This window comes from Enhydra lutris, unplaced genomic scaffold (genome assembly GCF_002288905.1).
Source record: "Enhydra lutris kenyoni isolate GAN:26980312 unplaced genomic scaffold, ASM228890v2 scaffoldscaffold17, whole genome shotgun sequence".
Taxonomy (NCBI): Eukaryota; Metazoa; Chordata; class Mammalia; order Carnivora; family Mustelidae; genus Enhydra; species Enhydra lutris.
In genome coordinates, this window is record NW_019154101.1 from 36,964,451 (window position 1) to 36,982,391 (window position 17,941).

Below are 17,941 nucleotides of genomic sequence, written 5' to 3' on the forward strand. Positions count from 1 at the left end.
CCAATCACTCCACTTCTTCATTTAAAGTCTCCTCTACATTATCATGTTCTCCCTTGCTACTAGAGATACTTCTCCCCTACATAGTACAGTGATCTGTTACTTCCCAACCTTTAACAAACAAAACCTTCATTAACCTTGCACTGCCCTCCAGCTTCTACTGTATTCCCAGACTACATTCTCAAACTTCTGAAAAAGACTGAAAATGTAGATAATCCCCATTTCCTCACTTATTCACTTTCCAACCCATTCCCTGGCTCTTATCTCTACCACTCTATCAAGAGATCCTTATCAAGGTCATCAAAGCAATTCTGATTATCCTCATTTTAAGAACCAGGGCACTGAAGCTCAAGAGAGATTACTAGGTTGAGATAGTAAAGACATACCTTCCCTTAGAGATAAGCAAGAGCCCAGGGCTGCCCCCAAAGTTCTCTTTTCAGGGTATTAGACTAAGGACTTTATCTTCCAGGGACCCCACCTCCTTCTTCCCTTAGGTCATCTTCCCTACATTAAATCTCAGACTTACTCCCCAAAATATCTCATTGTTTTTCATCATTTTTCACTAAGAAAGTATTTTGTTTGATCTATGAATATTTTCTGCTGATCACTTAGTGTACACTATTTAACTAAAAATAGGTAGTTTTATTCCCTTTGTACAAATAAGAAAATTATGAAACAAAAAACTTTCCCAATATCAGACATTTGAGAAGTATCAGAGTCAGAATTTGACCTGACCACCTGGATTCTACAATCCAGGCTGCCTGTCTTCAGGATGGTTAAATCTCACAGCTTCTCAGTTTGTCTTTTTACATGGTAACAAGGTAAGAGCATCACTCAGAGATGTGATACAATCCCAATACTTCCATAAGATCAGAAAACATAGGGTTGATACAAATCTGTTATGAGCAAACATGTAAGAAACTGATTTATCTATCATAATGGGACTTTGTAATGAGAAATACAGTTGTTAAGATATGACACTCAACTTTGGTGACTAGAGCATTTTCCCTCTCCAGCACTATCTAGGAAGCTAAATTAGTTAAGCATGAAGGATGATGCAGATTTGTGTGCTCACCCATATCCTATTCTTTTTTTAAGCACACAGACATTACACTTGCTCGGTATTGCTCTTAAACCTAGACATAAGGGGTTCATAGCAAATCCTTCCCTCTAGAGTAAGAAGGTCAAGGGTTTAGGGGGACTACCCACCCAGGCCCAGACTCCCCTTCTAGACCATGCTGCAGGTTCCTGGAACCAAGGCATTCCTTGTCCAAAGAACTTCAAGCCTGATAGTAGGGACTGTGCAGCTCTCTTTCCCAGACCTAGGTTTATGAAAATAGGTTGTGCTCACCAGCACAGAGCATTAAACAGAAACAAACAGAAATTAAATCTTCCAGATTTTGGAGAGAACTGCGCTTCCAAAGAGAACCAGTCCATCAGCTGAAATCTAAAAATGATCTTTGGCTCCTCCTATATGGAAGCACTGGGAAGAAAGGGCTGCTCAGTTCCAAGCAGAGCAAATTCTCTACTCTCCATTTCATAAGGAGCCAAGGAAGATAAAAGGAAGAACTCCCCAGAGGGAAGAACCAGAGCCTCTGAAAACAATGAACAAGAAGGTAGAATCAGGCCCCAGGCAAAAAGCATCTTGTTCCCTCAAGGTGTCCCAATACATGTCATGACGGATTTCAGAACTGCTATGGACCAGTGACTCCAGTGTGTCTCCTATGTTCCCCTTTTCTGGAAGGGATAGTTTTACTACATTTAACTGCCTCGTTTTACCATTATATATTAGGTGTATATAAGGGAGGTGTGTGCACATATGCACAGAGGGAAGGCCATGTGAGGACACAGCAAGAAGGCAGCCATGTGCAAGCCAAGAAGATAAGCCTCCTCAGAAACTGAATTTGCTGGCACTTGCACTTCAACTTCTAGTTTCCAGAATTGTGAGAAAATAAATTTCTGTTGTTTAAGCTACCCAATCTGTGGTATTCTGTCATGGCAATCTAGACAGAATAATCCAGATTTGCACCATGAACTAGAATGCTGCAGTAACAATGTGGAAGTGGCTTTGGAATGGAGTAGAAGCTGGAAAGGGTTTTGAGGTGCATTATAGGAAAAAAACAAGACTGCCTTAAAGGAATACAAAGTTAAAGGAGATTGTGGTGAGAACTCAGATGTGAAGGAAGAACATGTTCTTGGAAACAGAGGAAAGATGATCCTTCCTATAAAGTGGAAAAGAATTTGGCTGAATTGTGTTGTGTTTAGTAGAAGAGCTTGTAAGTGATGAAATGTTAAGCTTGCAAGTGACGGATGTTTAGCTGAAGAGATTTCTAATCAAAGTATTGAGGGGTTAGCCTGGTTTCTCCTTATAAGCCCTTCTTCTTCTCACTGAATAGAATGTGAGAAGAGAGATAAACTGAAAAGAATTATTAGAAAAAAAAAAACAGAGAACCTGAAGAATTGGAAAAATTCTGTCTATCCATATTGCAAAAAATGAGAGAACACGTCCTGGAGAAAAACACCAAGAGTGTGGCTGGACAATGACTCCATGAAGAGATAACCCTTAAGAGAGTTATTATTCAGCCAAATCAGCAGAAGCCAGAACAGAGATGGGATTATACCAGCAAAGACTGACCGTTTGGACCAAACAGAACAGAGTCAGGATGAAATAAAGAATGGATTTTGGACTTCTGAGATTGAGCAGGTCTAGACATAGAACTATTTGGCTGCAAAGATGCTTTATTCCTCATGAAAAGAAAAGAATGACCCCAGGGCAAGCCAGACATCCTCACTTCTACTCCCATTACAGCCTCCCAAAGGGCATGGCTGTTCCTCCTTTGTTTAAGAGGGTGGGGCTCCATCCTTGGCTTCAGTGGGCCAGACTGCCCCCACTGAGTGCCTCAGGGGTGGGGCCACTGCCTAGTGCTATGGGACCAGAAGGCAGACTGTGAAGCCAAAGAGGATTATTCTTGAGATTTAAAATCAAATGGAGTCTGCCTTAGTAGATGTTGGCCTTGTTTGAGACCTACTAATCCCATTCTATCCTACTGAGTCCCACCACTGTATTTTGGAACCCCTAATCTTTGGTTTCACGGGTTCACTGTAGGAGAGAAATTTCGCTTCAAGATGAATCTTACTTCGAGTCCCAACCATACCTGATTAATATGATATTTAATTTCTTAATTTTTTAAAAATAGGCTCCACACCCAAAGTGGGGCTCAAACTCATGACCCTGAAATCATGAGACGTATGCTTTACTGACTGGCCAGGCACCCCAGATGATATTTAGGTAAGACTTTGGACTGTAGACTTATGAGCTGATGCTGGAATGGGTTAAAACTCTTGGAGATGTTGGGATGGAACAAATGCATTTTGCATGCAAGAAGGACATGAATTAAGGGGTTAAAGAACCAAATGTTATAGATCAAATGGTATCCCTCCAAAATTCTTATGTTGAAGCCCTAACCTCTGACATGATTATATTTGGTGACAGGGCCTTTAAAGAAGAGGTAACTAAGACTAAATGAGAGAAGGGTGGGACTTGTGTTCTTACAAGAAGAGGAAGAGACATCAGAGGCTATTCTCTCTCCACACATGCAAAGAGGAGAGGACATGTGAAGACACAGCAAGAAGCTGGCTATCTATAAGCCAGGAAAAGAAGTTTAGAAACAGACCTGCATAGGTGGATGGAAACCATCACTACAAAAGATGCAAAGGAAATTCTTTTCAAAAAATGATTCTAGGGGTGCCTGGGTGGCTCAGGGAGTTAAAGCCTCTGCCTTTGGCTCGGGTCATGATCCCAGGGTCCTGGAATCAAGCCCCGCATCGGGCTCTCTGCTCAGCAGGGAGCCTGCTTCCCCGCCCCCGCCTGCCTGCCTCTCTGCCTACTTGTGATCTCTGTCTGTCAAATAAATAAAATCTTAAAAAAAAAATTTTTTTTTAAATGATTCTAGAGCAACTGGATTCCTACAGCAGAGAAAAAAAAAGATAATCTAGATTCTTATTTCACATCATACTAAAAAGTATTGCAATAAATCATAGAATGGAACACAGACCTGCGAAAAGAAAATGAAGCTCTTCACGACTGTGGGATAGGCAAATATTTTTTAAATAGGACACAAAACATGGTATTCAAAAAATTGATAAACTGGATTTAGGAAATTGTATTTATCGAAAGACATTATTAAAAGTGAAAACAGAAAAGTCAGACTGAGAAGCTATTTGCAATACACACATTCAGTAAAGGACTCTAATTTAAAATATAAAGAATTCCTACAAATCAATATGATGACAATGCAAAAAAATATGCAAAAGACTTGAATAAGTACTGCATAAAACATATGAAAGCCTGCTCAACATTAATAACGAAGGAATGGAAAAGAAAACCGTGAGCTACCAGCACACATCCACCAGAGGGCTTAAGATGAAAACTAATAATAATACCAAGTGCTGGTGAAGATGTGGAATTACAACTCCCACTGCTGGTGGGAGAGTACCCTTACTCATTCACTGGTGGTTACCTGGCAGAATTTACTAAAGCGAATTCCTGGCTACCCCAGGACTTTGACATATACAAGTAAAATACTACAAAACTCACTAAAAGATCCATGTATGACTACTCACAGCAGCTTTGGTTTTTTGTTGTTGGTTGGTTTTTTTTCCAGTAAAATTTTATTTTGGAAAAAGTTATTTCCAAGAGAAATGGATCAAATATCCCAGTTAGTTGCACTGAGTGCTGAAAATGTTCATCACCACTTCATAGAAATTGTAGTTTCTCTTAACAGAATATTTAGGATGGACGCATCATGCCTAAATAGTTCAACCTGTAAGTACAGACGATTAACACAGAGACAAAGACTGAGCTGGGGAGTGTTTTATTGAAAGAGGATGTCCGTGACACCATCATGGCCCAGTCACCTCCCTCACCTGCCAAGGTGCTGCTGGGTGCCAGGAAAGGCCCAGCGATGTGGGTGAGTTCAGATCTAACAGCATCAGAGGTACAGGACTCTGGACTGAGACACCGGTTATCAAAGCAAGAACCCAATTGAGGAGAATCTTAAATATCTAAGTGACTAAAAGGGGTTTTAAGATATGAGCAGTATGTACAACAAGAAGTACTGAATAGAAGTACTGGTGGCCCCTGCTCCTCTGGGCCCCTCCCGACTGATGGGCTTGGCTGACCAGTCTTGAGGGGCTCTCGTGGCCAACTGTGATCACAACCAAAGACCCTCCTGTGGACTGGCCGTGGTCTCTGCAGATGACATCAGTGAGGCCTCCTCCCTATATATAAGGCCGAAAACCACAAAAGAGAATTCCAGCTGACCTGCTCAGAACAATTCCCCTTTCCATCCAGGGCAAGAAGTATGGACTGAAAGGCCACGTTTTAGATATTTGGGTATTCACACTTTTTTACTCTCCTCCTGGAGAAATGCAATGTAACCACAGTGCAGCTCATGGACAGAAGACAGGGAAGAGGCTGTGTCCTTGGCAACACCCACGGGAGCAGGGCTGGGGGCTGAGCAGAGTGGGTCTTCAGGCAACCTTCAGGGCTGGGAGATCTTGTCTAGAGACATGAACCCCATCTTCCCAAGGGTCCTAAGCAGCACTCAGCCACCAGGCCAAACCACCAGGGGGGTGATAGGGCCATTGTTGGGAGAGAGGCGGAGCCAGCCTTCAGGGCGGAACTGCAGTGCCCTGCACACCATCAGCAGATGATGCTGGCATGGCAGGTGAAGATCTCCTAACTGCCCTCCAACGCTGGGCGTCTGCCCAGTGGATGCCGTTCCGGATGGCAGCCTCGATCCAGGCTCCATCTTCATAAACACAGCCTCGGGCTTCCAGTGGGGCATAGGTGGGTTGGTCTCGATGATGGTGCCTTCCCTCAGCAGGTCTGTGCTGACCTTGCAGATGCCGGGCAGGTGTTTGCTGCTGATATCAGTGGTTTCTACTGCAGGGCTCACGGCAGAATGGACAATTTTATTAAACTTCAACCCCAAGCCTGCGAGTCAGAGCCCAGTTAGTTCAGTCTGTTCATGACCCAAGAGCTTCAGAGTATGATCGTTCTCCATGGAGGAATCCACGTGGTTCTAGGAGTGCCAGATGAGAAAGATGCGTGGCCTGGTCTTGGCTTCGTAGTGGTCCGGCCTGCAGGCCAATTCCTCTTCTCCAGAGTCCAGGTACCTCTGTAGGTTGAGCAGGGACCGTGGTTCTTGCCTGTGTCAGCTGGGGTCAGAGATGCTGAGCGTGGCACATGGCCCCCATCCATGCTACTGCCTTGAGTGTGAGCAGCTCTGTGTCCCCACCCTCACAGGGCTTCCCCAACACCACTGCCAAGAAGAGCACGGCCGTCGAGCTGTCGGAATGCCATGGTGGTCGGAATGCCATGCCCACCTGACCTGCACCAGCCCCTTGCCCAAAGCAGCTTTATTTGTAATAGCCAAAATTAGAAAGAATCCAAACATCTGTTAACAGAGTGGATAAACTGTGGTATGTTGACACAATGGAACACTACAGAAATAAGAATATGAGAAAAAATATATACACATGCATTAATATGGATGAGTTTCAGAAATTATGAAGTCAGACAAAGGAATACATATTATTTAGCTACTCTTATAGTCCAACAATAGACAAAACTTATCTGCAGGGATGGAAATCAGTACTTCTAGGGGATGTACTAGCTGGGAGGTGCATGAAAAATTTCTCTTTCTGGATGGAATATGGTCTTGATCTAGTGGACTAGACAGTTGTACATATATAAAAATTCATCAAGCTATATATTTAATATTGGCACATTTTATATGCTTTTCCCCCCATGTATTTTATACCTTGGTAGATAAAGTACTTCATAAAAGATAAGCAGACTATTTTTATCAGTTGCTTAGTAAAGGTTAATAGGTAAAAACAAAATTATCTACTTAAAAACAAAGACCAAGCAAATTATGCTTATATCTGTTCCACTGACCCCAAGATCAGTCAAAATTAGACAATTCAAATCTTATCCATTAGTATCAATAAAAACTTAGAAGGAAAATCTGAAGAAAGTAGGAGTACATCAGTTAGTCCCCATCAGTTAAGCTTGTTACTCAAGTTAAGACTCCACGTAACATACTGGCAATGTAAGTGAAGCAATTTTAGTAATGTCTTTTACCATAAATAAACCTATTTAATAATTTTAACTATTTATTTTTAGTACCTAGGCAGTATGGCATAAAAGAAATAGCAAGAGATTTTGAATCAGACAAACCAGTTTTGCCACTTACTAACTATATAGTGTTGGGCAAGTTTCTTAATCTCCTTGATACTGAGTTTCTTCACAATTTAAAACAGAGACAATAATACTTACTTTGCAAAATTGTAGCACAATTATAGTAGGTATTTAAGAGTAGTAACTATTTAGCAATAGCTCTTTGTATGCAAAGTATCATGATAGGTACTGGAATCCTATCTCTAAGAACCTGACCAACTGGAAATGACATTTAGATATAAAGATTGGTGATGAAAGGTAAGAATTTAACAAGGGCTATAGATTATAAATTATAGGGTTCCTATCCAGCTAGGAGGATTGTGGAGTGAGTATCCTCTGAACAGAGTTTGGAAAAGTTTTGGAAAATCCACTTAAGGCAAAGGAAACGGCTATTAAAGTATAGCCTCAAAAAACAGTGCAGTGACTTCAGGTTCTGATCAGTTAAGACTAACTGTGCCACTGGACTAATTCTGAGAAGTAAGACTACAAGGCTAGTAGAGCAAGCTGGGACTACATAGAAAAGGACCAGTCAGGACTAAGAAGTCAAGGACCTGTTTTCTCAAGTCCTGGGATGTCCCTGAGGGGTTCTTTTCAGGAACTGACTCCAGTGATCACTGTACACAAATGTAGGGAAGGAAGATCTCAATACAGGGAAATATAGCATAGGATAATAAGGGCCTAACCCAACATGCTGATAGGAATGAAAAAAAAAAGAAAAAACTAACCAGGAAAAATATTAGAATTCAATTTTATCAACTTTAAAATAATGAACAAACATGTGGGCCTGCCTTCAAATTTTAAAATGACTGACAGGCTCACAAGCTCCTCAAGAGCAAAGAAGTATCCAAAAACAGCAAAACGTTGCTAGGCACATTGAAAGCACTTGATATATACTGCTGGCAAATGAATCCTTTTAAATATTCCAAATACTGAAATGTTTACAATACAATGTTCATGGTGAACATGAAGAAAAGCTAAATTCATTTTTTCCTTCCTATATTGACAGATTTTTTTTTTTAACAATACATGCCAAGTTTTGGATTTGCTCAAATTCAATATTTTAAAAGACTCAATTTGCAAGAGCTGTATCTACCAAAAGACTCAGATACAAATCACTCTAGAAAGTTGGGAATATTGCCACTTCAAGTTGCTAAGCTCTGTGTAATTTTTTCAAAGGAATTTATCAGTATGTCTTTTGCAATAACAAAACAAAACAAAAAGAACTAAAAAACAACCATTGTATGACTCATGAATATTACATGAAAAAATTAAAAAGTTAAATCCATATTATATGAATATATGGAAGGTTCACTTAAGAGTACATAATAATTTATGTAACTATTAAAATAATTAAAATGAGAATAAGCTACTACATTAAGAAATTTAAAAAATGAGTGCTTCCTAGGGGCTAAGCACAATGCTTAGCCTTTTCTACGTATTAACTCATTTAATCCTCTCGACAACCTTCCATGGTAGACACTTGTTATCTATGTTTTACAGATGAGAAAACACAAATATGGAGAATTCTCCAAGATTACACCGTATGACAATGAAGAGGCAGAACTAGGAATTGAACCCATGCAGTCTAGCTCCAGCATCAGATTCCAGTTAATAAATGTAGAATGAATGAAGGAAATGGCAAATCACCATTAGAATACCACAATAATAACTGTTACAGGCAAGACCAGATGAATGCTAAAATTAATGGGCTAAACTTTGAGAAAGAGGACATTTGTACAACTCAAAACATCTCCCTCAGAAAATGTTGATTGCCCATGGTAATTTTAACATATATACACAAATAATTTGATACTTTCCCTCTCCTCCCTTTGAGTGTGGACTTCTCCTCCCTTTCAGTGTGGACTTCTCCTAACAAAACAGAGCACAAGGGAAAAGCAGTAATGTGTTACAATGGAGAAGCTGGGCAGGCACTGTCTGAACTACGTGATTACGGTTAACATGTTGATGTGCACATCCTGTGCCCCCAGATATGATGCAATGAAAAGAGCACATTTCTGTGGAATTCTTCCCCTAAAGCCCATAGCCTCAGTCTAATTGTGAGAATACATTGGACAAACCCAAAATGAGGGACACTGTACAAAAAAAGTGGTGATGTCTAAAAGACAAACATTTTCACAGATTGGAGTACACTAGAAAGACATGACAACTAAGTGCAATATGGAATGTGGATTAGATTATAGAATAGAAAGAGGACACTAGTGGAAAAACTGGGAAATCTGAATGAAGTTTGTCATTTAGTTAATAGTATTGTGCCAAGGTTTCTTAACGTAGTTAATATCATGGTTATGTAAGAGGTTAATATTAGAGGAAGCTGCGTAAAGGGTATATAACAACACTCTATACTATCTTTACAGATCTTTTGTATATCTAAAATCATTTTGTAATTAAAAGTTTTTAAAAATTCAATAACCATTTGTGAAAACAAATGTCAAAAAGCCAGGAATAGAAGAAAATCTCCTCTGGTAAAAGGCATCTCTAAAATAAAATACAATAAACAGCATTCTTAATAGTGAAATATTGAGGTATCCTCCTTTAATATCAGGAGAAAGCAAAGACGTCTATTTTAATGTTTCTGTTAAATACTGTTCTGGTGTTCCCAGCCAGTGCAATAAGGCAGGAAAAAGAAAAAAGGAATAGAGATTAGAAAGGCTAAATTAAACTTTTTTTTTTCCAGATGATACAGTGAAATCACAGAATACATGCTCAATATATAAAAGTCAACTGTACATCTATATCCTAAGCAAGATGGTTAGAAACAAAACTGAAAAAAAGATACATTTACAACAGCATCAAAAAAACTCAAATGCCCAGAAATAAGTTGAATAATGCAGAAGTCCTCTATACTAAAAAACAAAACAATGGTGGGAATAATTGAAAAACTTATTAGATGAAGAGATATACCATATTCATAAATTGGAAGATTTTCTTATGATTTCCATTCTCCTAAAACTGTTCTGTAAAGGCAATGCAATACCAGTCAAAAGTTTGGTAGGATTTTTTTTTTTTAATAGATGCTTACAAGCTGATTCCAAAACTTATATGGAAATGAATCGCACTTAAATAGCCAAAACAATCCTTAAAAAGAAAAAAATTGAAGTGTTTACACTACCATATGTCAAAACTTATTATAAACTACAAAAAAGAAAGTATGATATTGATAGAAAGATTGATAAACAGTCCAGGTGGAACAGAATGGAGTCCAGAAACAGACCCAAATGTATGGTCATTCATTTTCAACAAAGGGACCACTGCAATTCAATGGAAAAAGAAAGGACTTTTCAATAAATGTGTGGAACAGCGGAATGTCCATATGAAAAATCTTGACATCCCCCCATCTCATACCACACACAAAAATCAATTAGAGATAAATCAAAGACCCAGCTGTGAAGACTAAACTGTAGATTCTGGAGGAAATCATAGGCAAATGTATTTAGGACTCTAAGGGTAGGCAAAAATGAGGGCGGGAAGAAAATCTGTGGGCAGTGTGCAAAAAAGCACTTTCCACCCCCACCCATAACACTAATAAATTAGACTTCATACGTCTGCTCATCCAAAGGCAACATTAGGAGAATAAATATACAAACTTCAGACAGGTAGAAAATATCTGCAAACATGTACATGATAAAGATTTTCTATCCAGAATATATAAGGAACTAAAATCATTAACAAAAGATAACCTACTAAAAAAGTAGGCAAAAGATTTGAACAGCACTTCACAAAAAAAAAATCTGAATGGCCAATAGATACAAAAAGATGTTCAACATTATTATTATTTTTTTAAAAGATTTTATTTATTTATTTGACAGACAGAGATCACAAGTAGGCAGAGAGGCAGGCAGAGAGAGAGGAAGGGAAGCAGGCTCCCCGCTGAGTAGAGAGCGGGGCTCGATCCCATGACCCTGAGATCATGACCTGAGCCGAAGGCAGAGGCTTTAACCCACTGAGCCACCCAGGCTCCCCAATGTTCAACATTATTAATCTTCATAGGAATGCAATCAACTTACGCTAAGACCATCAATTTAGCTCCTCGGTATATATCTGTAAAACAGGAGTATATGTTTGCCAATGGCAATTTCAAGAACATGTGCAGAAACTGCATTAATAATGATCAAATCCAGAAAACAACTCAAATGTTCGTCAACAAGAGGATGGACAAATGAACTGTGGTCCACCCACATAATGCAATACTATAGAAGAGGGTCACTGAACTTTTTCTTTGGCCCTATTAAGGGCCAAATAGTAAACAGTTTAGGCTTTGTAGGTTACACAGTTTGTTTTAACTACTCAACCCTGTTGAATGGACATGTTTATGTCCAATAAAGTTTTATATACTAAAATATGTTTGGGCTAACACTGGCCCACAGCTCATAGTTTGCCACTTCTTGCTATAAAGAAAACAACAAAAAACTACTTACCACCTGGATGAATCTCAAAAATATCCCATGAACAAAAGGAAACCAATATGCATGCATGCACACGCACTATAGGATTTCATTTATATGAAGTTCAAGAACATCTGAAAATAATTCATAGTGAGAGAAGTCAGGACAGTAGTTCACTAGAGGAGAGGAGTGGCTCCACTGAATAGAAGAGACAGGAGGGAATTTTTGGAGGGATAAAAATGTATTCTTTTATCTGGGTGGTGATCACACAGACATACACCTGTGTAAATTTTATTAAGCCGTATACTTTATTTTTGTGCTTTTGTTGTATAAAACTATAGCTCATTTTGGAGAAAATAAAATTGGAAAAAACCAGAATACAGATTTGAAGAAATTTTCTAGAATTCAGTATAAACAAACATATACAAAAGCTAGATTAAGAGAAATGGGTAGACTGAGCAAGTCTAAGAGAAGTCTAATCAGAGTTCTGAAGGAAAGAATAGGAAAAAAAAATGGAGGGAAAGCTACACAGAAAGAAAAAAGATGAAACCTGAGAAGTGGTGAAACACCAACAATCCAGGATAAATGAAATGTCCACACCTTGATACACTATCAACAAATTGTAGAACATGAGAGAAAAAATCTTAAAAGCAGATCCCCCCCCCCCAAAAAAAGACAGATTAACAACAAATGATAGTTATTTGAACTAACTGTAATATGGGAAGCAGAAGTCAATGAAATGAGACCTCCAAAGGACTGAGAAAGAAACTGCCAGGCTGTTACTGTATGCCAAACCAAACCAAACCATCATACAAATGAGTAAAATAAAGACATTTTCAGATGAAGTTGCCATCAACATTCCTTTAATAAACAAGCTTCTAAAATATACTTGACAAAGGAAAAAAGATCTGAGGTGCAAGAAGAAATGACAAAAAAGGATCCATAAAAAGGAAAAAATGATATTGAATTTATAGGAGGAAAAAAAAACCAAGGTGTAATTAAAACTCTAGATGACAAAAACATGTAATTAACTGGTGTCAAAGCAACCCAGGTTTCTTGAATTATTTGCAAGTAGAATTAATAAACTTTAGATTAACTTGCACATTAAAATTTTAAAGAAAACTACTAAAAGGAATAAAGCAATTTTCATACTAGTTAAGAGGAAATAAAATGGAATAAGAAATCCCAAAGCTGGCAAAGAGAAAATACACACACACAAATACACACACCAGAATAAAAACAACCACAAAACAGAATGTTAACTTTAATCTTAAATATATAATTATATTTTACCTAATTGGACTGAGAGCTCCATTAAAAGACAAAGATTGTCAGAGGAGAACAGAAAAAAACAATCAGGCTTCATCTATGTGAAAGGGATATTCTAGACAAATGCTAAAAGGTGTGACTAGAATTTCTAAAACAAAATTGACTTTAAGGTACTAGGCATTTGGGTGAGGTGCCATAGAACATCACTGTAGAATGACAAAAAATTCAATTTACAGGGAAAATAGAGCAATTCCACACTTGTATATACCGAATTTTCAACTTTTATAAAGCAAAGTGACAAAATTACAAAAAGAGATGAGAAAATTCATTATTTTATTGTGATCCTTTTGTTACGCCTTTCAGTAATTAATAGCTCAAATAAAGAATTAGTAAGGTTAAAAAGATTTAAAAACCACAATTCATGTGCTTAACCTAAGACATGTGTACGCACGCGTGTATGTCTGTGTAGTTGTTTTTATACATACCTTGCCCCAAAAGTCTGTGAGTACATATTCTTCTCAATCATTCAAGGCGCAGTTGAAAAACTAACCATGAGGCCACAAAGCAATTCTCAAATTTCAAAGAATCGGGAGCATAGAGCCCTCACTTGCTGACTACAGTGCGAGTTAGAAATCAATAACAAAAGGATAACTCACAAAACCTTCCACATTTGGAACAAGAAAATACTTCTAAAAATCTCATGGGGAAAGAAAAAAAAAATCATAATGAAAAAAATTTTAATTCTTTGAACTGAAAAAAGTATATTACATAGAAAGTAACACTGAATAAAAATCTGTAGGATTTGTGGAGACAAATCTATGACCAGAGTAAAGAGCCCAGAAATGAGCCCCAGCATATCTGGGAATATGTACAGGACAGAAGTGGCGCTGCAAATCTCTGGGACGGGGCTAACTGCCGCTCCACAGGGGAAAAGGAAAACGAGGTCTTCTTGATCTCCCAACGTAAATTTAAAAATAGCTATCTATACATACAGAAGTCAAGCAAATGAAAGAACTACGTGTATAAAAAATGGAAACCTTAAAACTTAGAAAATATTTCAAAACACATTTCCCTCATAAGTAGAAAAGAATATCTTGAGATACGAAAACACAAAGAAAAGATTGTCTGCAGTTTACATAACCAACAAAGGATTTGTACCTTGAACAATGTTTTTCAACAGAAATCGCTGCAGTGATGAAGTGTGTTGTTATACAATATAGCACAGTATAACATAAAATAATAGCGTATAATATAATAGCCACTAGTCATATGTGGCTATTGAGCACTTGGAATGTGGCCCAGAGTGACCAAGGAATTGAAACTGTTGAAGTAAATAAGACAGCATGTTAACATTTAAAAATCCTTCGTGAAGGTCCATGGAGGTCCGTTATGTTTTTATATATTTTTTAGTATTTATATTTTTCATAAAAGCATTTTATTCTAGCTTATATTACTATATAGAATATAATTTCAATTTTGTAAAAAAATGCGTTAACAGTCGCTTTTCAGAAAGCAAACACACCAAATGTTCACATTATCTGTGAATCATTTTCTTTTTCTCCTATTTTAAAAAACTAAGACATAAAAACAAAGGATTTAATGAACACAGATGTATCTACCCCAGAATTTATTAAATAAAACATTACGGATATTGTGTAAATTCCCTAGGTACCTTTCCTGACCACTTTTTTTCTCTTTTTAAAGAAAAACTGGCAAATATGATTAAGAGACTTGAGTCCTGGCTTCAGACTTCTTCATTTCACAACAACCATACTTTAATAGGTTTGGGGGGAAACTTAATATACAGGCATCACATGTATCATTTAACAAAGAGTTATAGAGCAAACATTCATGTAACCATTGCCCAGGTCAGGAGATAAAGCATGTCCAGCATCCCAAAAGTCCTCAGTATGTCTCTTCTCAATTGCAGACCCCCCCCACTTCACCCCCCAGGAGAAGATCACCAGCTTAACTTTAAGGGTATCAATTTATTCACAATTTCTCTTTACTACTTTTAATGCCTAAATATGCACCTCTAAACAACAGCTTTATTTCACCAGGTTCTGAATTTCTCATAGAATAATGAATGATATTATCTTCAACAACTTGGGTTTTTTTGTTTGTTTTTTTCGGGTTTGGTTTTGTTTTTTTTTTTGTTTGTTTGTTTTTTGGCTCAACATTATTGAGACACATATATGTTGAAACACAAAACTACTTCATTCACCACTGTTCTGGGTAGTTTCCATTTTAAGAATATAATTTACCTCTCCCCTTCAGATAGACGTGAAGGTTGCTTCCAGTTTGGGGGTATTACAAATAACACTGCAGTAAACCTTCTTGTACACGTCTGCTTGTGTATATGTATGAAAAATTTATCTAGGGCAGTGGCTTTCAAACTTTTTTGACCATGACTCATACTAAGGAATGACGTTTTACATCATGACACACATCTGTGTGTGTAAAAACTGAGAGGAAAAAAAAAAAGTTTCATGAAGCAAATACCCGATGACCTGAGACATATTCTGTTATTTTCTGTTCTCTGCTAATTCGTGTTTTACAAATTCTGATCATTATCCACTTAGCTGATTTCACGACTCACTAAAATGGGCTTCAAACTTTGAAAAACATGACTCTAGAGGATAAATACCTAGGGGTAGAACTGCTAGGACGTGGAACATGGACATCAGACGCAGTCAGCTCTTCTAGATCCTTAACTTTTAAGTAAATGTTCTTATCTGAGTGCATATAAATTGACCACTCTATAATTTTAGAGCTAAAACTGTGAAACATCAGATCGTTTTATCTTTTCCTTCGGTCATAAAACAGTACTAATCACTTACCATGTGCTATGTATCCAGTGGACTCCAAGCGAGACTGATGGGTTAATACACAGGGGGGTGGGGAGGACATAAGGGACCCGGACCTCAGTGAGGCCCCAGAAAGCTCACAGGAGGGGCCTCCGATCCTGCTTGGGGAGGGAGGGGTTAGGGAAGGATTCCTGGAAGAAGGAGGACCTAAGCTGAGTGCTTCTATTTTTAATTTTATTGGTTTCCTAAAACATAAAAGTAACACATTTGTTGGGGGGGAAAAAAGTCAAAATTACAGCGGCACATTTATTAAGAAGTAAAAAATCCCCACCACCGTCCTTAAAGTTTGATGCTGTGACTAAACAACCAAAGTTGCATTATCAGTTATTCTAATCTAGGAAATTTTTAGGAGCCCACATTTTAAATTAGTTTTAAGGATACATCTGACCGAGTCCATCATATTAAAGCATAAAACGAATCATATTTTCCATCATGAATGTAAATGCAAACATTTCATGTTTAGTCACATTATTACTTTTAAGAGACTTTTTTTTTTTTTTTTTGGCCTTTTGGCAAGGTTAGAGAGCCAGTTTTCAAAACCCGAGTCTATTTACTGCATACCAAATATACACAAATGCTTCAAAAAGTGGCACTAGAAACGACCCGTTGAAAGAATGTTTTGTTCAAGTCAGCTTGGCTTGGCCGGTGACAATTTGTCGGAGTTTCACACTTGGTCCCGCGGAGCCCCGGACCCCGTCACGTACGCGGCGCGTCGGCACCGGCACACCCTCCCCAGCGCGGCACGGAGCCCAGGACGGTCCTCGCGCCGCGGCAATGCCGCCGCCCCGCCGCCCCCAGGCCCGCCGCGGGCCCCACCGCCACCGAGCCGGGCCGCGAGCACCCAACCACCTACCCTGCGGGGTCGAGAGCCCCCCGGAACTCAGGCGAGGCAGCTCGGGCGCGCCGCCTGCGCGGCCATGACGGCGACCCGGGGAAGCACCCCGCGCGCCAAGGCCCGCGGTCCGCCGGGCTGGGAGGAGAGCCGCCCCGTCCGTTCGTCCGTCCGTGCGCCAGGAGAGTGAGGCCAGAATACGCCCCAGACGCGTCTAAATCAAGGCTCGGGGCGGTACCGACGGGCTGAATGACAAATGGCAGATGCCGTGGGCTTTGCCGCCCTCGGCAGCCGCGAGGATGGCTGCGCCGAGGAGGCCGCGCACAGGCGGAGCCCGGGAGCCGGAACGGCGCGTCCGCGAGGAGGGCGCTGGGGCCCCTGGCGGGGGCGTCACGTGGCAGGAGGAGGCCCCGCTGGGGAGCCAGGGGGTCGGCGGCCTGGGCGGAGGAAGAGGACAGGCGCCCAGACGCCTGGCCGATTGAGTCATCCGCGTGGGCTAAGCCAAGGTCGCCCAGGTGCAGAGCGGGCGCAGGTAGACCCGAACCAGCCCGAAGCCCCGTACGGTATCGAGGACTGTTCACTGAAGTCACCACCAGGATGAACCGCCCTGAGCCAAACCGTAAACGAGAAACACGACAGATGCTAGGAGAACACTGCAATATGCCAAATTCGCTTACCTCCTAGGCGTGCAGCGTGGAAATAATGGCAGCCTGACTGTGACCACTAATTGTGAGCCGGGCACTGTTCTAAGCGCTTCACGGGGAAATAAATGTGGTCCTCGAGACAACCCTGGGAGAAACCCTACCTCTTGTCTTTCAGATGAAGATACTAAGGCACAGAAAGATGAGACGGAAATAATTTTATAGTTAAGGAATCATGCTCTGGATCGTCTAAGTCATTTAAAAATTTTCAAAGCTATTTGAATTTAAGAAAAAGAAACTGAAGCGGATCTCCAGCGGTTGCTTTTCCCCTACAAGATATACGTTCCTAAAAGAGGCCTATAAATGTTAAGTAAAATGAAAGGCATGAAGAATTCACTACATATTTCCGAGTCTCATAGCTCCGAAATACGAGGTTAATAGCATCTTACAATCCCACCTACCTTCATCGCAATCTTCCCATTTCCGCTGCTTATATTACTTTTTTGGCTTACTAGCACTTAGAACATTTACAAGTGCTCTCCCACCTTATTCTCCCAGATGTTCAGTCTTAATTCTGTATTTAAATCAATTCAGTATTCATCATAACTTATTCATTCCTAAATTCTTTATTTTCATTTAATGGCCTGTTCTCTTTTTCAAGTAGTTTTCCTAAGGAGCGTTCAGCG

The 17,941-nt window shown here is 39.6% G+C and overlaps 1 protein-coding gene and 1 pseudogene across 6 annotated transcripts in view; both read right to left on the minus strand.

Annotated features, from left to right (window-relative positions):
* LOC111147591 (PLAG1 like zinc finger 1) overlaps positions 1 to 16,914 on the minus strand; it is a 71,092-nt gene extending 54,178 nt beyond the window's left edge. For all 6 annotated transcript variants that reach the window (XM_022503715.1, XM_022503714.1, XM_022503716.1 and 3 more), the window contains exon 1: positions 16,636 to 16,914. The gene's annotated coding sequence lies outside the window, so the exon portion shown is untranslated. The remainder of the gene's footprint in view (positions 1 to 16,635) is intronic.
* Positions 5,541 to 6,381, minus strand: LOC111147479 (annotated as a pseudogene).
* Positions 16,915 to 17,941: the final 1,027 nt, after the last annotated feature.